Source organism: Ornithorhynchus anatinus, chromosome 8 (genome assembly GCF_004115215.2).
Source record: "Ornithorhynchus anatinus isolate Pmale09 chromosome 8, mOrnAna1.pri.v4, whole genome shotgun sequence".
Taxonomy (NCBI): domain Eukaryota; kingdom Metazoa; phylum Chordata; class Mammalia; order Monotremata; family Ornithorhynchidae; genus Ornithorhynchus; species Ornithorhynchus anatinus.
In genome coordinates this window covers 15,014,790-15,033,615 of record NC_041735.1, presented here as the reverse complement: position 1 = coordinate 15,033,615, position 18,826 = coordinate 15,014,790, and the positions used below count along the sequence as shown (strand labels likewise).

Below are 18,826 nucleotides of genomic sequence, written 5' to 3'. Positions count from 1 at the left end.
GTCTTTCCAGGAATTTGCCTTTTTGACCCGCTGAATGGTATTATTATTATATTAAAAATGTTTTTAAACCAGAATTACTTGAAAATTCCAGGAAAATTAATGGTCCTATTATAGCTGAAATAAGGCACTTTTACAAAGCATTAATAAGGTAAGGGGCTAATACATTCTAAAGCATATCTCTAGAAATGAAAAAAGGAGGATGAATAATTGATAACCGGCAGATTATCGATATGCTACATGGTGCGAAGGCTGGAATTTTAAACATTTGTCCTTTTTTAGAGCTCTCTGCTTTTCAGGATAGGTGACATTGGATAATACTGAGCTCTGTTCTCTAATTCATGCCTTCTCCCTCCCAAGAAATGGGTGGGGTCCATCTTTTCAAGGCAGTTCCTTTAGGAGCTACATATTTGTCCCCTCCTAAAGGCTGCCAGGAAGGGCCAAGACATTTGCCCATGTTGAAGGGAACATCCCCTCTGGCCCATGGAGTAGGCATCCAAAATGTGGGAGAAATACCAACTTTAGTATCTCTGTCTTGGGCCATGCACTCCTTGTTGAGGCTCAGAGTAAGTGGGTTCACCTAAGCATGGCTTGTTGTCCTGTCTCATGGAAGGTGCAATAATGCTCTCTCTCTCTCATAAGGACGCCCAGGTGTTATAAGGGCATCCAGGATGGTCCGATGCGAGATTTCAACACTATTCTGCAGCTCTCTGAGAGCAGGGATTGTACATACTCAGTACAACCCAGCCTGCCCATTTTGTTCCTTCAATGCCACCCTTCTCACCGTACCTCGATCTCATCTATCTCGCCGCCGACCTCTCGCCCTCGTCCTGCTTCTGGTCTGTAATGTCCTCCCTCTACATATCCGACAGACAATTATTCTCCCCATTTTTAAAGACTAATCGAAGGCACATTTCCTCCAAGGGACCTTCCCTGACTAAGCCCTCTTTTCCTCTTCTCCCACTCCGTTCTGCATCGCTTTGACTTGCTCCCTTTATTCATCCTCCAATCCAGCCCACAGCACTTATGCACTATTATGTGATTTCATGTATTTATATTAATGTCTGTCTCTCCCTCTAGACTGTAAGCTCATTGCAGGCAGGAAATGTGTCTGTTATATTGTACTCTCCCAAGACTTAGTGCAGAGCTCTGCATACACTGAGTATTCAATAAACACGATTAACTAATTATCAGAGACTAATCTGAATGAATGTAGCACAGGACAGCAAAAGTCACTGGCCAGGGCAATCAACTTCAATCTCTTTTTCATAAGTACTTGCATACACTCACCCCCCACATGATAAAAGTGCAGAGGTTCTCCGCATCACTACTATATCTACCTTCTAAACCTCAGAACATCACAGCTGAAACATTACAGTGAAGTCAGAAAGGGCAATGTAAAATGCCATAGGTAGCAGAAGTTCACAGAAATTCGATACATTCTCTTTAATCTCCAGAATAGATTCATGCCATAGCTGAAAGGGTTAGCTAAACTTCAATGCAGGTTTATGTTTGATGGATTCTTTGGAGGGTTGACCTGCCTATACAATGGAGAATTGTATGTATAAATCCTATTCCTACTTTGAATAGCGACAAGAATCACTAGAGAATCCCTGTAGCATCAAACCCCTAGTTAGAGCTGTCTAAATTTCAGTGACTTAAACTCAGTGTTTTGCTCCAGGTGCCAGTTTTAATCTCTACAGAATTTCAGTGGTCAGGTCAGCAGTGTGAGTATTCCATGATGATTGTGAGAGTTCACAGCTCAGGTGGTGCTTCAGTTTCAATCTTCCTGGAGGCACAGAATGAGAGTCGTGCCTAGGATTCTATAATGAAGCCTCCTCCACCATGAGGAAAGTAAAATAATTTTGCTATAGATTTAAATGAAAGTTTGGTTCCTGAAATCAACTAAACCCAGATGGCCATAAATGTGTAATCTCATACACATTTATCATCAAAATTACCAAGTGGACTTTCTAGACCATAAGTTCCTTGAGGGCAGGGAAATTGTCTACCAACTCTGTTATACTGTACTCTCCAAGGGCTTAGTATTGTGCTTCACACACAGCAAGAGCTCAATAAATATGATGAATTGATTCTTTGGGAATAATGGTACCTTCAGTAATAATGTTGGTAATAATGTTCATACTAATGTTAAGCACTTATAATGTGCCAGGCAAGCAGATTCAGAGTAAACAGTTTAAAAGCCACATGACCCCAGAGTAGTAGCCGGGTACCAGAAGCAGACTTTGAGGTGGACTATCTGGCTAATGTGTCCAAAAGTCACCCGGTATTTGCCCAACCTTCATCTCGCCTGGACCCATTAAACCCAAGCCACCGGGAGATGGTTCCAGTCTAGGATGTTAATCTTAGCCTTTGTCTGTGGCTGAAAAGCATAAGCATCAGCTTCTCAGAGACTCCTCTGAAGAGCATGGCAATTTCTGGGGTCTAAGGACCAATTGCGACTGCAAATTGCCTCTTCTTAGTTAAATGCTATGAATTTCCCACAGGTTTGTGTGAAAGTGCCTGGCTCGCATAATCTAAATTGCAATCCAATTTTCTGGGTATTAGAAACTGGGGTTCAGGTTGCCCATGACAAGGGCAGCAATCCAAATGCCGACATGTCATAAAGTCTTGCCTGTGAGTCAGGACATCTTGTAATACGACAGTGTCACCTGCAATTGGGCCTGCAGGAGTGATTACTTCAGACTCCAGGATCTTGACCTGGCTTACCAATATACGATTTGACATTAACAGTTCTAAAACAAATTATTTGGCTTTTGTATTTTTCATTTGCCTTTTTGAAGGGAAAATAATTGCATGTCATTCATAATACATTAACTAAATTTAAGAAAAAAATGTTCTGGAGTTATTTCCAAGTATCTGCACTTCCCTCATGTGGTGTGTCAGTGAAAAGATCTTCAAAACCCATATGCATCAGTTATCACTTAGTAGAAAAAGATTGCCTATGCTAATCTAATCTGCTTCTACAGAAGAGTTAGTAATTAAATTATTTGGCCCTTATTGCAGCACTGAAAAATTGCAGAGAAAATCTTTTTATAGAAGATTTCAAGAGATTTGGGGTTTTTATTATGTTCCGTACATCTCGCCACATACATCCAGTCCTTAATGATCTACGGTGATCCTCAGAGCTCCTTGTTTTCTTGAGAAATTTACAATTGCCAGTTCCTAATTTGTTTGGAATTTTATAAAGTTTACATTTTAATACCAAATTTCTACAGTCCTTGGTAATTTAGCCATATAAATAGACCATTTCTTTTTCTCTTCTCTGGGAATAAATTTTAACTGGCAGAGTCCAAAAAGTTGTTTCAGAAAAGTAAGAAGACTCTTCCCCACAAAAAACACAAAAAGGTCAGCCCTTAAGAAATGTCTTTTTTTAGGTTTCCCAATAGAAGGCCAATGTAGTCATTCATGCACTGATCATTCAATACATTAGGTCTGGGGTTTTTTTGTTGTTGTTCCTTTGTTACCTTTGGGTAAAGACAAACGTTGATTTAAACTCACTGATACACACTCACATACTGTGATTTCAAATTTCCCTTTTACCATGGAAAGATTCAAAAGATGAGAGATATGGAGTTCATGAAAAGTATCCTAAAGGGAGTGGTCCAAATGAAGAAAGGATTAGAAAATGGGACCATGTCAGAAAACAATCTGGGCAGACAGAATTACTCTTTGGTGACTAATGCCAAGAAGACTGTCACAAAATGGGCAGGATAATTTTCATCTGGTGATTGCTGTGGCCCCTAGCTGCCCCCAAATGCTGGCCTGCCCTGCTGCATTTGGAGGTCTTTCTTACCTATGGTCCTCTTGGCTCCAGGCTTATGTTAAAAAAAAAAAAAAGCATGAATCCCAGTTTATCCCTTACCTGGTCCAAGAAGAGGAAGGTTTGAGGCCATGTATGTGGCCAGAGATCCATTTTTGACAGGATCAGGAATCCAGCCAGGTGGTGACAATTACGTAGAATGGTTAGATCTGGAAACAGGCAATAAAACAATGCAGAAGGTTTGGAGGTGGGACCACATCGTGGTAGGAGGGTGTAGGGTGTGTGCAACTTTCCAGGCAGAAGAGGACCCAATAGACAATTCTCCTGGGGCATATGTATGCTATGAAGATCATCTCATATTTGTAAGTTTTTTATTAAGTCTCTAATTTATTTATTATATCTGTAATTTATTTACATTAATGTCTGCCTCCCCATCTAGTCTGTAAGCTTGTTCTGGGCAAGCAATGTGTCTGTTTATTGTTGCATTGAACTCTCCCCAGTGCTTAGTACTGTTTCTCAATAAGTAAGATTACCTGACTGACTGACTCCTCCCATCCGTAGGCTCATCTTTGTGGCTGGGCCCAAGACTGTTTTTCTTGAGTGAGAGCAATCTTGACAACAGAGGGCAGAGCAGCTGAATGGGGAGAAAAGACTGGAAGCATAAGTAATTCTGTCTCTTTGGGTGAGTCTCTTTGTCAGTGTATCTCTGCTTCACTATGTCTTTTTCTACCCTTCTTCCAGCTCCTTGTATGTCCTTTCCTCCAGAAGGGGCTATGGCAAAAAAGACATGGAAAAATTCTGGTCCTTTAGTGTCTATTTTTTGTTTCATGGAGGACAAAGCAAACAAAGGAATGGGTTTACACTGCAGCAGGAGGAATAGGTTGACACTGCAGTAGGAGAAATGCAAGTTAGGTGTAAGAAGGATTTTCCCAGTGGGTAAAAGACCACTCAAAATTTGCTACCAAGTGATCTTCCAAAGACTGAAAATATCACGTGTCATTGACAGTCACTGAATATAACCTCCAAGCATTTCCCAAGAATTGAAAAAAATACATAATTGGCTCCTCACCTACTGTCCCTAGCAATGATTTTTGTCACCTCCAGGCTCTTCTATTTTCAAAATAATAGTCATCATCTTCTGTAATCAAAACTTTTCAAGCAAATTTAATGATTTTTAGAGGGTATTTGTTGTTTTAAAATAACACCTAAGAAACAACCATTAGAATCTTGATTAATTTTGTCTGTCATATGGAAAAATGGAAATAAGTCTTTGAAAAACCTGCAGGGTTTTTAGTGTAAGTACATTTTTGAATATTCTAAGATAGGATTACTGTGCTGATTATGCAACTCTGTAAATATTAGAAGAGCTCCTTTAATGAAAAAAATTGCTTTACTGTACCTGTACATGGCTACAATATCACACACAAAAAAAAATCTAAAAGCACTTGTCTTGATAACATGTCCATGGAGGAGGGGATTAACTGACAAATGCTGTTGAAGGTGACTTTAGGAACAGAAGGACCTGCATTTGATCCATGATACTTTTGTAGAAAATGCATGGGGTAGATAGCCAGGTAATAGATTTCTGAGCATGTGATCTCAGGTCTTAAGGGCCTGGAAGGGTGCACCTAATTGCAAGCCTACAGGCCACCCTTCTGCTTAAATTTTTGGATCTTAGGACACACAGTTGGTGACTCCAGCAGAGAGCAGAGTTGAACTAATGTCCAAGACCAAATTGTTCTCTGATACTTCATTCATTCATTCATTTGATCATATTTATCGAGCTCCTACCATGTGCAAAGCACTGAACTAAGTTCTAGGGAAAATACGGTATAGCAATAAAGACACAATCCCTGCCTACAGTGAGTTCACCATCTAGAGGGGAGACAACCATTAATGTAAATAAATAAATGAACAAAATAAATAAATGTTAATGGGGATCATTCTGATGTCAGAGCTTTGGAGTTTTACTAGGTTGAAATTGGAGGGGTGTAACTGCCCAGTAGTTCCTGTCTTCAGAAATGTGACTCCTGTCTGTTTAGCAACATGCCCATAAACATCAGTTTGGGGCAGAGTTAAATTTACTTGTTAAGGCTTGGGGGAAAAAATGGTATTTCTAGCAAAGAAATCCATTCAGAAACTATATTATTCCATGCACTGCCTCACATTTCTGCTTCTAATTCTGCTACTAATTATTTAGTGATTTAAAATTTGAAAACTAAATAGTATTATTCTACTAATCACCGTTCCACGTTCTCTTTCAATGGAAGCCTTCCCCAAGCATGCTGCAAAATGTCAGGTAACTCATTAACTATGCTAATGGGAATGGGAAGACATAAGGGTCCTTCATTTCTTGAATGAAGACTGTGCTGCTGAATGCAAATACCACTAATGCCTGAATGGAGCCTAGAAAGAGATGTTTTAAAACTCATTCAGATTAAATTGCAACATGATTTTTCCATTTTAAACAGTTTGGAAAAAGCACCAGTTCTTTAAATTTCAAAAATACCCATAAGGCTACTCATAGGACGATGTGATTGAAATATATGGGACTTAGTGAAATTATGGAATATGGCAATAAGTGAGGAATGAGTAAAAAGTAAAATCTAGCAATACCTACCCGAGGATAAAGTTTTACAGGTACATGAGGAAATAAAATGGAAATTCCTAAGCTCCTCTAGCATCTAGTTGTCCTTCATATTTGAAGATGATATTATTCATGATGAATATTATACTTTATAACTGAGAACTGCTAAGCCAATTTATGACCCCAATCCATACCTCACAATGCATATACAAAGATTAAGTACTCAATAAATATTATTGGTGAGCCTCATACTTCAAATTGTATTGTAATAAGTAGAGCAGTAGTCTCTGGAAACTCTTAGATTCAACCTTTTGTTGATTGGCTCAGTGTGGCCTGAGCCAGTGAAATCTACTACCAGGGAGCAACATTAGAAACTAAAAAGAATAACTAGAAATACACTGGCAAATATTCTTAGGAATAGTGCGTTATGCCCTCCAAAAGATTTGAAGGAAAAAAGGCGTATTTTCTCACGCAAATTGAAGTCTGAAAGAGTCACACTGTTCCTGGTCAGCATACAATGCCATATGTTTCCTTATGAGACTGAGTCAGCGCCATCTGAAAAAAGCACTGTTGAAATGGCTCAGCACACCCTTGGTACCTGGAAAAAAGTTGCTGTGCATGAAGAACATATAGAAATTCCATAAGTTTCCTTTCAAGATGATGGGAAGCCCAGTGATCATCTGGAAAGCAGGGATAGACATAAAAATTGATACTGTGAAAAGTAAATAGTAAAATAAAAACAGAGCATGAATGAGAGACAATTTTGTGTTTTGAAAGATTGTTTATATCACAGTTACACACTGCAGTTAATGTATATAGTTCATATGGAATTTCACAAAAGATGATGAACCATTTGGTATGGCAGTAAGGCGAAGGAAAGACATTTTCTATGTAAAACCAATGATCGAAGACTGAAAAGTAATAATTTAATAGCCGGAGAATAACTTAGAGAAGGTAAATGGTAGTTCTTAAAATTCAAACCATAACTATGGGCTTCTTTCTAGTGGGATTTAGAACTCTTCCCCAGAATCCTAATCTCCATGGGGCATTATGGGACATGGCTATTGCCAATTCCCATTTCTAACTCTCTACTTAAAAGTCTTATCCTATCCCACCTTGATTACTGTATCAGCCTCGTTGCAGACCTCCCTGCATCCTGTCTTTCTCTAGTCCAAGCTATACTTCATGCTGCTGACGGATCATTTTTTCTATAAAAATGTTAAGTCCATGTTTCTCCACTCCTAAAGAGCCTCTAGTGGTTGCCCATCCACCTCCACAACAAACAGAAACTTCTTGCACTCAGTTTTAAAGTATTCAATCAACTTGTCCCTGCCTTCCTCTCCTACTACAACCCTGCCTAGATGCTTCACTCCTCTAATGCCAACCTACTCACTGTACCTCAGTCTCACCTACCTCACAGCTGAGCTCTTGGCCATGTCCTGCCTCTGGCCTGGAATGTCCTCCTCATTCATATCCAACACGCAATTACTCTAACCACCTTCAAAGCTTTTTGAAGGCATACCTTCTCCAAGAGGCTTTTCCAAAGTCCTCATTTCCTCTTCTTCCACTCCCTTGTGTGTCACCCTGACTTGCTCCCTTTATATAACCCTCCCTCATCTCCACAGAACTTATGTACCTATTCATAATTTATTCATTCATTAATATTTAGTCTCCCTCTGGACTGTAAGCTCATTGTAGGCAGGGAATGTGCCTGCCAACTCTGTTATATTGTTGTATTGTGCTCTTTCAAGCACTTAATACGGTGTTCTGCACACAATAAGTGATCAAAAAATGTGATTGATTGAAAAGTCTCCCACACCTCCAGTGTTCCCATCACTGTTCCACCACCCGTATAGTGAGAATATTTATTTGGTTGAGTTGCAACAGTAGAAAGTAAAATGTAAATTGCCAAAGAAGTGAAAACAAAACTTTACCAATTGCTAAGATGTCAAATTTATAACATCACCTATATTGAAGAGCCAGCTTTTATTTCTCAGTTATGAGCCAATTCAAATTAGTTTAAACCTGGTGAGACCCAAACAGTCATTGCAGGGGAATATTTTTCCCTGTAGACCTAACAGATCCAGAGAAATATTGAAACTAAAGCCTTATCCAGAGTAACAGAAACAACAAAAAACCCCAAAAGAAGTGCTGTGACAAAGCAAACAAAAGTTTTTTTCAATCACTATGTTCACTGTTAAATTATTTAGCTATTTCAGTTTCCAATCTACTATTTGCAATACCTTTTTTTTCTTGTCAAAGTATATTTTTAGACCCTGGTTGTCTGGATAATTTGAGTTTTGTATAGTCCCATTCATTTACTTGGGAAAGGGTGGTTTAGGGAACAATTGTTGTGGGTCAGAATGAAGAGGGAGCTGAAGAAACAGCGTGGCTCAGTGGAAAGTGCACGGGCTTTGGAGTCAGGACTCATGAGTTCGAATCCCAGCTCTGCCACTTGTCAGCTGTGTGACCTTGGGCAAGTCACTTAACTTCTCTGTGCCTCAGTTACCTCATCTGTAAAATGGGGATTAAGATTGTGAGCCTCATGTGGGACAACCTGATGACCCTGTATCTCCCCCAGCGCTTAGAACAGTGCTCTGCACATAGCAAGCGCTTAACAAATGCCAACAAATGCCAACATTAAGAAAGAGGATCCCAGAAACAATCTATTCTTTTCCATCATTATCCTGATCTACTGTTCTTTGTAAGAGGTCAAAATGGCAGAAGCTTAACCCTTTACTACAAAAATGCTTCCAACTTCATTATTCTGCTTTTAAAAAAATAGTATTTTTTAAAAGCTTAGTATGTGTCAAGCACTGTTTTAAGTATTGGGGTACAAATCAGTCATATTGGACAAACAGGCTCACAGTCTAAAAAGGAGGGAGTACAGGTATTGAATCCTCTTCTTGCAGTTGAGGAAACTGAGGCACAGAGAAGTTATGTGACTTATCCAAGGTCACTTAGCAGGCAAGTGGCAAAGCTGAATTAGAACTCATATCCTCTGACTCCCATGACTACTACTGTCTTTCTATGAGGACGCGCTAAAGGACTTTGCATCTTTCCTTCTCATTACGTGTATTAGGCACATTCATAATACCTGTTATGCAAATAGGTTGATAAGCCAGGTGACAATATATTCTTTGAGGATTTATGAGAGGTATGACACCATTTTAAGAGAATTCCCAGCCAGTCAGTGTTCAGTTTTGGATAGCCAATATGGAAATACGTATTTTAATAAGGGATTTAATACTAAACCATGGTGTTTGAAATTCATTTTCAAGCTTTAGGGATAATTCTTCTCTGATGACTCCAAGTTTGCAAGATTTGTCATCTAATAACTGCAAAAAATTCACTCCTCCAATACATAATGAACTGCCAAAGTATTCAACATTACAACAAAATCACTGTGACACTGAAATCATCTGTCAAATGCCAAAATATCTTTTTTACAAGGCTGAACAAATTTGCCAATCTTATTGCTAAATATGATAATAGTGATGAATTCAGACACAGAATGACATTGCTTTGGTTGTAGGAAAAGAAAGAAACCCTTAGCAAACCAAAGTATGTCACTGGGTACACTTGGAGAGCAGAAAATGGGTCTATTTACCTACAATGGAGTTAGTCCATACGTTTGATTGCACCAAGTTTGCCTCCAAATTCATAGACGGTGTATAAGAGTGACCTAAAATTTGTCATGTTCATAAGGCCCATAAAAATATTTGAATAAATATTACTATTAATTGATAGTAAATACAATCGGCTGCCATTCGGTGGAGTAGTATGCCATTACCACTGAGAAGCAGTATGGCCTAGTGGATAGAGCATGGGCCTGGGAGTCAGAAGGACCTTAGTTCTAATTCCAGCACTATCACTCGTCTACTGTGTGACCTTGGGTAAGTCACTTAACTTTCCGACCCATAGCGACTCCAAGGGCTTCTTCGGAACATCCCATCTTCTGTCATAAAGTCATTCTGGTATGTGTATCCATAGAGTTCTCTTGGTAAATACATAAGTCTTCTTCTGCACAGTAAAAACTTGAGTCTCTGCCGATGTCTTTGATCAATGTTTTGATTGCTTGATCATCTGCCTTTGACTCTTTCCCATGCCACTGCTGCCCCAAACAAGTACCTCAGTTACTCCATTTGTAAAATGAGGATTAAGGCTGTGAGCCTCACATGGGACAGAAACTATGTCCAACCTTGCTACCTTATACCTACAATAGCTTTTAGTATAGTGCCTGGCACATAGTAAGTGCTTAACAAATACCATTCTTAAAAAAGAGGGCATGGCATCCAAGGGGGTCAACCCTTCAGCTATTGCTGTTTCACCACCATCTCCCCATTTCAAGTGGCATATGCATCCTTTTCAGACATGCCAAGTGTCACTTTACTAACAAATAATCTTGGAACAAAAACTAATGAAACAAATGCAATTTACTGAGAAATAGGCAAAAGTGTTTAAGGGAGTTAGATGGAATTCACCTGGGAAAGTTTCAAGGAAGAGATACTTTTTGGAAGAGAATGAACATTCTGTTCTCAAATGATGGCTGAGTTATTTTGGAAGAATCAGTATAAAAGACTTTTATTGGTAACTTCCTTACCAGAATAAGGGAACAGAACTTGGATTAAAAAATCACTGAATTATATCCTGATTTTTAAAGCAAGTCCAGTATTGTGAGATTTTAGGGGAACAAAGTGTCCAAATACAAAGTGTCAAGATGCACAATCAGCTATTAGTAGTGATAGTATCGATTAAACAATTACCGTGTGCAAAGCATAGCATACAGCAGCCCTCAATAAATAGGATTGATAGGTTGATTGATTGAAAAAATGTCAGGGACATGGTCCCTGTCCCTTAGGGGGCTCACAAGCTAAAAATAAAAAGAGGGAGAGGGGGACTGGAGTTGGATACACAAGGAGACAAAACAAAGAAAAAAACAAAGATCTGTAGTGTACTGTGAGTACAGGAGCAGAGTATCAGGCTCCTCACAGATCTGAGTCACAACCGCAGCCCCAGGGATCTCTACAGCAGCAGCAGCCATAACCTACCTAAGGTTTTGTGAAGGGAGCACCAGGCTGTGGCTGCTTTTTTTCTGTCTGTGAAGCAAGTTGGGATGGATGGTCCCTGGTGATGTGGAGGAGAGTCAGTGTGGAATCTAGGATCCTTGATAGTGCAGAGGAAAACTGCTATGGGATCTAGGGGAGTCAGCGTGATGGTCTAGTAGAAGAGGAAAGGGAGGATTCAGAGCTTCAGTGGGTGGGGGGTGGGGGTGGGAGCAGATACCTGGAGGAGTCTGGGGCACAGTCAGTGGAGGCTTAAATCTAATGGGTGGCGGGGGGTACACTGGGTGGGCCAGGAGCAAGCCCAGAAAGACACAGGGGTATGATGGCAGGCACTGAACAGATAAATCAATAGATCACGCTGCTCATATTCACCCCATTTGAAGCCCACGGGATTGGTTTAAGTATAAGACTTCTTAATTTGTAGGGCAGAAAGAAATGTCTTTGCTGTGCAGGTCCCTCAACCCCAGGCTGGAATAACTGGAGTATGCAAAGCTAGATGGGCTACTCTGGGAAGACTTACTTGAGTAGGTGGATTTTTTTTTTTTGGTCATGGAAATCCTGTCATTTATACCCCAAATTTTTTCAAAGTCAAAAACTTAAGCTCAAGCTGATCCAACCATATTATCCAAGATCTGGATGTTTTAATTTATATCTCTTTTCTCCCCAAGATTATCATGGGTCTGAAGCTATCAGTTTACCAAAAATTGGGAGAGAATTAAATGATGAGCAGTCAAATCTAATCTATCCCCTTTCTATGCAAAGAACTACTGCCTTGCTAAAATGTAACCAATCATATTTATTGCATGTTTGCAGTGTATAGAGCACTAAAAATAGTGCTTGGGAGACAATGAAAGTGTGGGAAAGTGGTGGACCTCTTCCCTGCCCACAGTGAGCTTACAGTCTAGAGGAGGAGACAGACATTGATATAAATAATGGAATTAAGGATAGGTACATAAGTACTGTGGATGAATAAAGAGAGCAAATCAGGTTATGAAGAAAGGAATGGGAGAAGAGGAAAAGAGGGTTTAGTCAGAGAAGACGTTTTGGAGGATATGTGCCTTCTATGAAGCTTTGAATATGAGAAGAGTAATTGTCTGTTGGACATGAAGAGGGAGGACATTCCAGGCCAGAGGCAAGTCATGGATGAGAGGTCAACGAGGTAGATGAAGTTGAGGTATGGTGAGTTCGTAAGCACCTAGAGAGCAAGTATTGTCTACTTTTTTGCTTTCTCTCAAGTCCTTAGTACAGTGATCTGCACAGAGTAAGTACTCCATTCATTCATTCAATCATATTTATTAAGAGCATATTGTGTTAAGCACTGTACTAAGTACTTGGGAAAGTATAATATAACAATAAATAGGCACATTCCCTGCCCACAATGAGCTTATGGTCTAGAGTGGGAGACTGTAAGGGGAGAATAAGTACCACTGATTCAGGAAGAACAGACTTCAGTGAACATGATTTAAAAGCAGGTTGGGCACAAATATAAAGTCATCTCTTACTGATGGAGAGTCAATTAGGTCTGGGGTGAAACCAGGGTCTTCTTTCATCACTCCTTTATAGGCAAAGGAAGATGCTCAGTTATCACTTGGGGCCTCTCCTCTGAAATGGAGAATGTGAAGGAGATGGCAGGGGATTCCTGTTCCCATGTTTCAAACATAAACAAAGGGAGTTTTCTCAGCTAAAAGAGAAAAAGATCTCAAGTCTCCTTCCTTGGGGAAAAGAAGATGAAATTATTCTCAAGGGTTATATTTTAATGGACACATGCTAAAAATTGAATGATGATAATGTTGTTGTTTTTTGAGCAAGATCATTAGCAAAATCATTTTTAGAGTTTGATCCTTTAACTTCAATAGTTATTTCATGGCCATCAAAGGCTCATCAAGCACTTAGAGAAGATGGATTTCTTCTTAGAAAAGAATGTTATGCTTCATTATTCTGCAGTGCTTGTGAATTTGAGGTGATCATTTGTCATTTTTTTAAAATGGAGGGAATGCAAAGTTTTAAACTGCATTAGACTGTTTCCTTTTGAAGGAATTTAGAGCATATGGTTTCAAAGAGCTGAGTGAATGGTAAATAAAGTCATACTTCCCAAATCTGAATTAAATAGTGAAGGTAATTATTAAAGCAAAATTAGGAATACCAATTAGTAATGAATTTAAAATGATTAGCATTTTAAATTTGTATGAATTGTAGATCATTTAAAAGGTCTGATTTATCATTCTACAATCGAAACTGAATTTTGCCTGTATTCCAGATACTTTGATGTGATATTCTACAGTCTAAATTTCTCAATGAGAAAAACTGAATAATTTTAAAGAATTTGCCTTTTTCCAATTAATGGGTAATTAGGATTGTGGTACACTTTATGAATGTTTTCATTTGCAAATGTGAAAGTAACACTTGTGTGGGCTTTAGGAATGAGAATTTTTAATATAAGAATTGAAAGTCATTCATTAAAGATGGGAATATATCTCACAGAAAAGGAAGCCCAGATTCAGGAATGGCCTCAGGCTTTCTTCCCTCAGGGCCCTTAAAGCAGTGAACTCCTTGGAATCTCAAGGAAGAATAATCAATTGGTCCTTAGTCTCTTGAACACAGAGGACTGCAGAAATGTCCCTAAATGGCATTGTTCTTGCTTGGACATGGCTTGATTTAGACTAGTTACAGTAACTTATTTCAGAGTCCACATAATTGAGGCCTAGAACTATATTCTGGCCAATTTTTCAGAAATGTCAAAGGAAAGCCATTTCTTAACAGGAAATATCTGGCACTATAGAATAGTGCTCCCATGGCAATAAGAAATCTTCATTATTCAAAAGTATCTAGAATGCTCAAAGTATTCTAAAGGATGTTTTGGTTGTCTATTTTTCAAGACCTGCAACTGAATCTGATCTGTTTTATGATCTCTATTGTATTCTCTCAAGCACTTAGTACATGCATACAGTAAGTGAGCAATAAATACTGTTAATGGATGGATTGATTTGTAGATACATAAACAGAGCATTTTGTTAGCAAATGGTGTTTTCCTTATGCCTTATGAAGAATTTTTCCTAAAAACAGTTTTGTCAAAAAACAAAAAACTGCTATCCTTAGTTTCATCTCGCTTGGGAAAGTTACACAGGGGAGTATTGTATCTAAGGATTTTGCATTTCAAACAAATAATCACCATGAAAATATTCTAAAAGGAGTTTGAACCTCTTTGGCAAGGAAACATGCAATCATTCACATGTTAAAGAACAAACCACAAGCTTTTCCTCTTACATCGGTTTCTCCTCCCTGCTTGTAACCAGAGGGAATATTTGCAAATGCTTTCATTCCTTTGATAAAGCATCTTAAGAAAATAATCCATAAGGGGATCTACATGGTTATAGTATCACTGGCACCTCACTCTGCTGGAGATTTGGTTTGTCAGGATTTAACAGTGAAAACCTTTATTTTTAGTTGGCTGAAAACTTCATTTTGGAATGGACTTGGCTTCTAAACCACATTTGGCATGGAGCACAAGGTCTCAGCCCAAAAGCCATTTATTTTACTCATTTACAAAAAAACCCAATTGTATTGGCCATTTTAAGTTATGCTTCAGAAAAACACAAATAAAATAAGTGCAGAATTTTCTCATGATTTGTTGGCTTTCACACTTGGAAACAGATATGTATCCAAAAATTTAAGAATCCACATCAAAATTAGGACTAAATCATTTCTGACCTTTTGAAAAAACAAATAAAGAATTTAAATGCCAGATTTCTTAAAATATTTTTTATACGTCTAGTAGAATTTTACATCATAAACTATTATGACGTTAAGGGTGTCATGATGTATTTGTTAACTGTATGATTATTAACTTTTTTCATTTTTACTGTCCTAATATTTTTACAATTAGAAACAGAATATTGACTTTCCCAGAAATCAGGTAAAGAAAGACTTCTCTAAAACGTGTAACTGTAAAGCTAGTCAACTAATGAATAACAGGAAGGATGGCTGGATGTAGGGAGTTTTTTGTCTTTTTCCCTGTAGTTGTGTTAAAGGACCATCTCCTACCATGAGAGAGTAAGGATAAATGGGGAAATTGCTTACAATGAGTGCTCGATGGTGCCTCTAAGTGGCTGACATGTGGTTGCCTCTCTAAAGTTTCCATTTTATTTTTACTTTTTCCTCAATCTGTAGTATTTTGTGGGCACCCATGGGTGCAGAGTAGGTTCTCCAGTAGCATAAGGACCAGCTAAGAAACTCTCATGTGAAATAATTATAAAAAATAATGAATTGGTTTAGCATATGGCTGTATTCCAATTCCATTCTCTTTAACAAAGGTCAGTTATATTGTTGATTCTAGCAGTCTTCAAAGAGCATGAGGCCAATTGGGAAAAAAATAATGAAGTGTTTAAGGGCATATCAGTGGATGATTTCTTCCAATTAGCCTTTTTGATTGCTTGAAAAATAAGGTTCGCTCCCACTTCAAACAATCAATCAATCAATCAGGTATTTATGGAGTATCCTCAGTGTGCAGAACAATGTTCCTAGTCTTTGGAACAGTGTAATAGAAGGAAAATACTTGGTCCCTGCCCTTGAGGAGTTTACAATTTAAGGGAGAGATGGGCATAAACCAATCATTTACAAGCAATGAAAAGTAGGAGGACAGTGCTTGGCAAAAAGTAAGAGCTTAACAAATACCATCATTATTATTATTATTATTTTTATTATGAATGAAAATAAGGATATCAAAATAATTGATGGCATAATTGAATGTATAAGCTAGCACAACTATACATCTAAGCATGTAACTGCTTTGTATTGGTTAGAGGAAATAGGACTAAAATTGACGTGTCCTGTTGGACTGAGAATATAATAAGTATTGCATGCTATCTTAGCACCACTAAGGAGTGAAAATGCTTTCAGCCTCATCAGAGACATGGGGATGGTCTTGAAGACATGACCACATTTCAATGTTCTCCTCCTCAAACATTTACCTACTGAGGCTGAGACCCTTTAAAAACATAGAAAACCTTTCAACAAGCAAGACCTGGTACCAGTCTCAGTTACTGAGAAAATCATTGCGACTATCAGAAACATATAAAAAATGGCAAAATACTGGATCTGATGGTTCAGTAATCGTTTTAAGGATACAGTAAAACAAGGCCTAAGATAATGCTGGATCTCAGCTGATAATAAAAATACTTGTCATAGACAAACCAGTATGCACACTGAAATCACTAAAGGAGCTGCTATTATTTTTATTATTACTATTATTATTATTACTGTTAATGATGATGATAATTGTGGTATGTATTAAGCACTTATTATATGCCAAGCACTGTACTAGGTGTTGTGGTAGATAAAAGACAATCAGGTACCATAGTCTAAGTAGGAGGAAGAATAGGTATGAACCCCCATTTTGCAGATGAGGGAACTGAGGAACAGAGAAGGAAGTGACTTGCCTTAATTCAATCTGCTTCCCAGACCATGTTTCTACAAAAACGTTCAGGCCATGTTTCCCCACTCCTCAGGAACCTCCAGTAGTTGCCCATCCATTCCTACTTCAAACAGAAACTCCTTTAAAACATTCAATCACCCCTCCTACCTCACCTACTCCAAGACTTCCCTAAGTCTTCCTGTCCTCTTCTCCCACTCTCTTCTGCGTCGTCTTAACTTGCTTTCTTCATTTATTCACACTCTCAGCCCCACAGCATTTGTGTACATATCTGAATTTTCATTTATTTATATTATTGTCTGTCTCCCTCTCTAGACTGTAAGCTTGTTGAGGGCAGGGAATGTGTCTGTTATATTGTTATATTGTACTCTCCCAATCACTTAGTGCAGGCTCTGCACACAGTAAGCAATCCATAAATACTACTGACTGACTGACAGATTGGCCCAAAGCAGCAGACAAGTGGCAGAGCCAGAATTAGAACTGATGCTGAAATCAGCATGGCCTAGTGGATAGAGCACAGGCCTGGGGATCAGAAGGATAGGGGTTCTAAGCCTAGTTCCACCATTTGTCTGCTGTGTGACCTTGAGCAAGTCACATAACTTATCTGTTCCTCAGTTACCTCATCTGTAAAATGGGGATGAAGCCTGAGATCCCCATGTGGGACATGGACTGTGTCCAAACTGATTAGCTTCTGTCTAAGCACTTAGTAAAGTGTCTGGCACATAAGTGCTTAACAAATACCATTACCAAAAAAAAGTTATTCTACTTAAATATAAGCATCACTAGGATCATGAAATAAGGAAACAAAAGTTAAAATAACTCTAGTCATTCCAGGGGTTAGGCCTGTGAAAGTTGTATTGGCTTTTTGAGCCAAACATAGGTGAATTTCACCATTAGTGGTGTCTTCTTTGAACACAAACTTTCATTCTCCTACTTAGACTGCAAAACCCAATGTGGAAAAGGTACTGTGTCCATCTAGATTAACTTACATCCACCCCAGTGCTTAGAATACAGTAAGTGTATAATAAATATAATGGTGATGATGATGATACTAATAATAAGAAAAAAGATGTCAGATCGGGTCAGTCAAAATCAAACTCAAAAATAAAAGCAAGGTTGGGAAGTTATCTGGAAGATGAAAGTGTGTACAATTCCTTCAGGAAACCTGTAGGAACCAACCAAAGGAAATTTAGTAGAACGCTCAACAAATCATTTTCATACTTGAACCCAGTAAATAAGAAACCTGCTTTTTGAGTTGGATTAGAAAGACTTGATAACATATGTACCAACTCCATGAGGCTGCTGCCCCCATGGAGCAGCTAAAGGGGGAGAGGTCAATGTTTTCCACACCATCCCTTTTGGAGCTTGACTCCAAAATCAGCAAAAACAATGATAATAATGACAATGATAATATAATAATAATAATAATATAATAATAATAATAATAATAATATTTGTCCTAAGCACTGGGTTAGGTACAGGACAATCAGTTCAGACATAGTCCTTGTTCCTCAGAGACCTTCCAATTGGGAAAGTTGGAAAATAGCAAATCCCAGACTACTCCCAAATCTTATCCCACAGCCCTCCATCACCTTTCAAACCCCACCTCCTCTTTGCCCTTGTAATCTAAATAAATGAAAAGTTAATAAAAATGTAAAATGCTTACCCAGAAACAGTGGCTCATCTGTGCTAAATTTACATTTGAGGCCAATTAGGTGGTGTTGTGGCTGTAATTTATTAACTCACTTCCCTTCTGTTTTTTATCAATAGAAGAGCATCTATGCATTTCACAATTGTAAACACATTTTCTGAAATGTTTTCAGGAAAATACTGTTATCTATTGGGCCAATTTTAACTGAATGAAAGTCCTATGGGTAAAATACTGGCATGACATATATGTTCAAAAGTGCATTCTATTGAATACATGGTGGGGCATATTTCTGAATATATAGATTTATGTACCC

The 18,826-nt window shown here is 38.4% G+C and overlaps 1 long non-coding RNA gene across 1 annotated transcript in view; it reads right to left on the bottom strand.

The window, feature by feature from the left end:
• Window positions 1-3,888: 3,888 nt before the first annotated feature.
• Window positions 3,889-18,826, bottom strand: part of LOC120638534 — a 70,504-nt gene continuing 55,566 nt past the window's right edge. Inside the window, exons 2-3 of the long non-coding RNA XR_005660234.1 lie at window positions 4,315-4,415; window positions 3,889-3,990 (exon numbers count right to left, since the gene is read on the bottom strand). This is a non-coding gene — a long non-coding RNA (uncharacterized LOC120638534). The remainder of the gene's footprint in view (window positions 3,991-4,314; window positions 4,416-18,826) is intronic.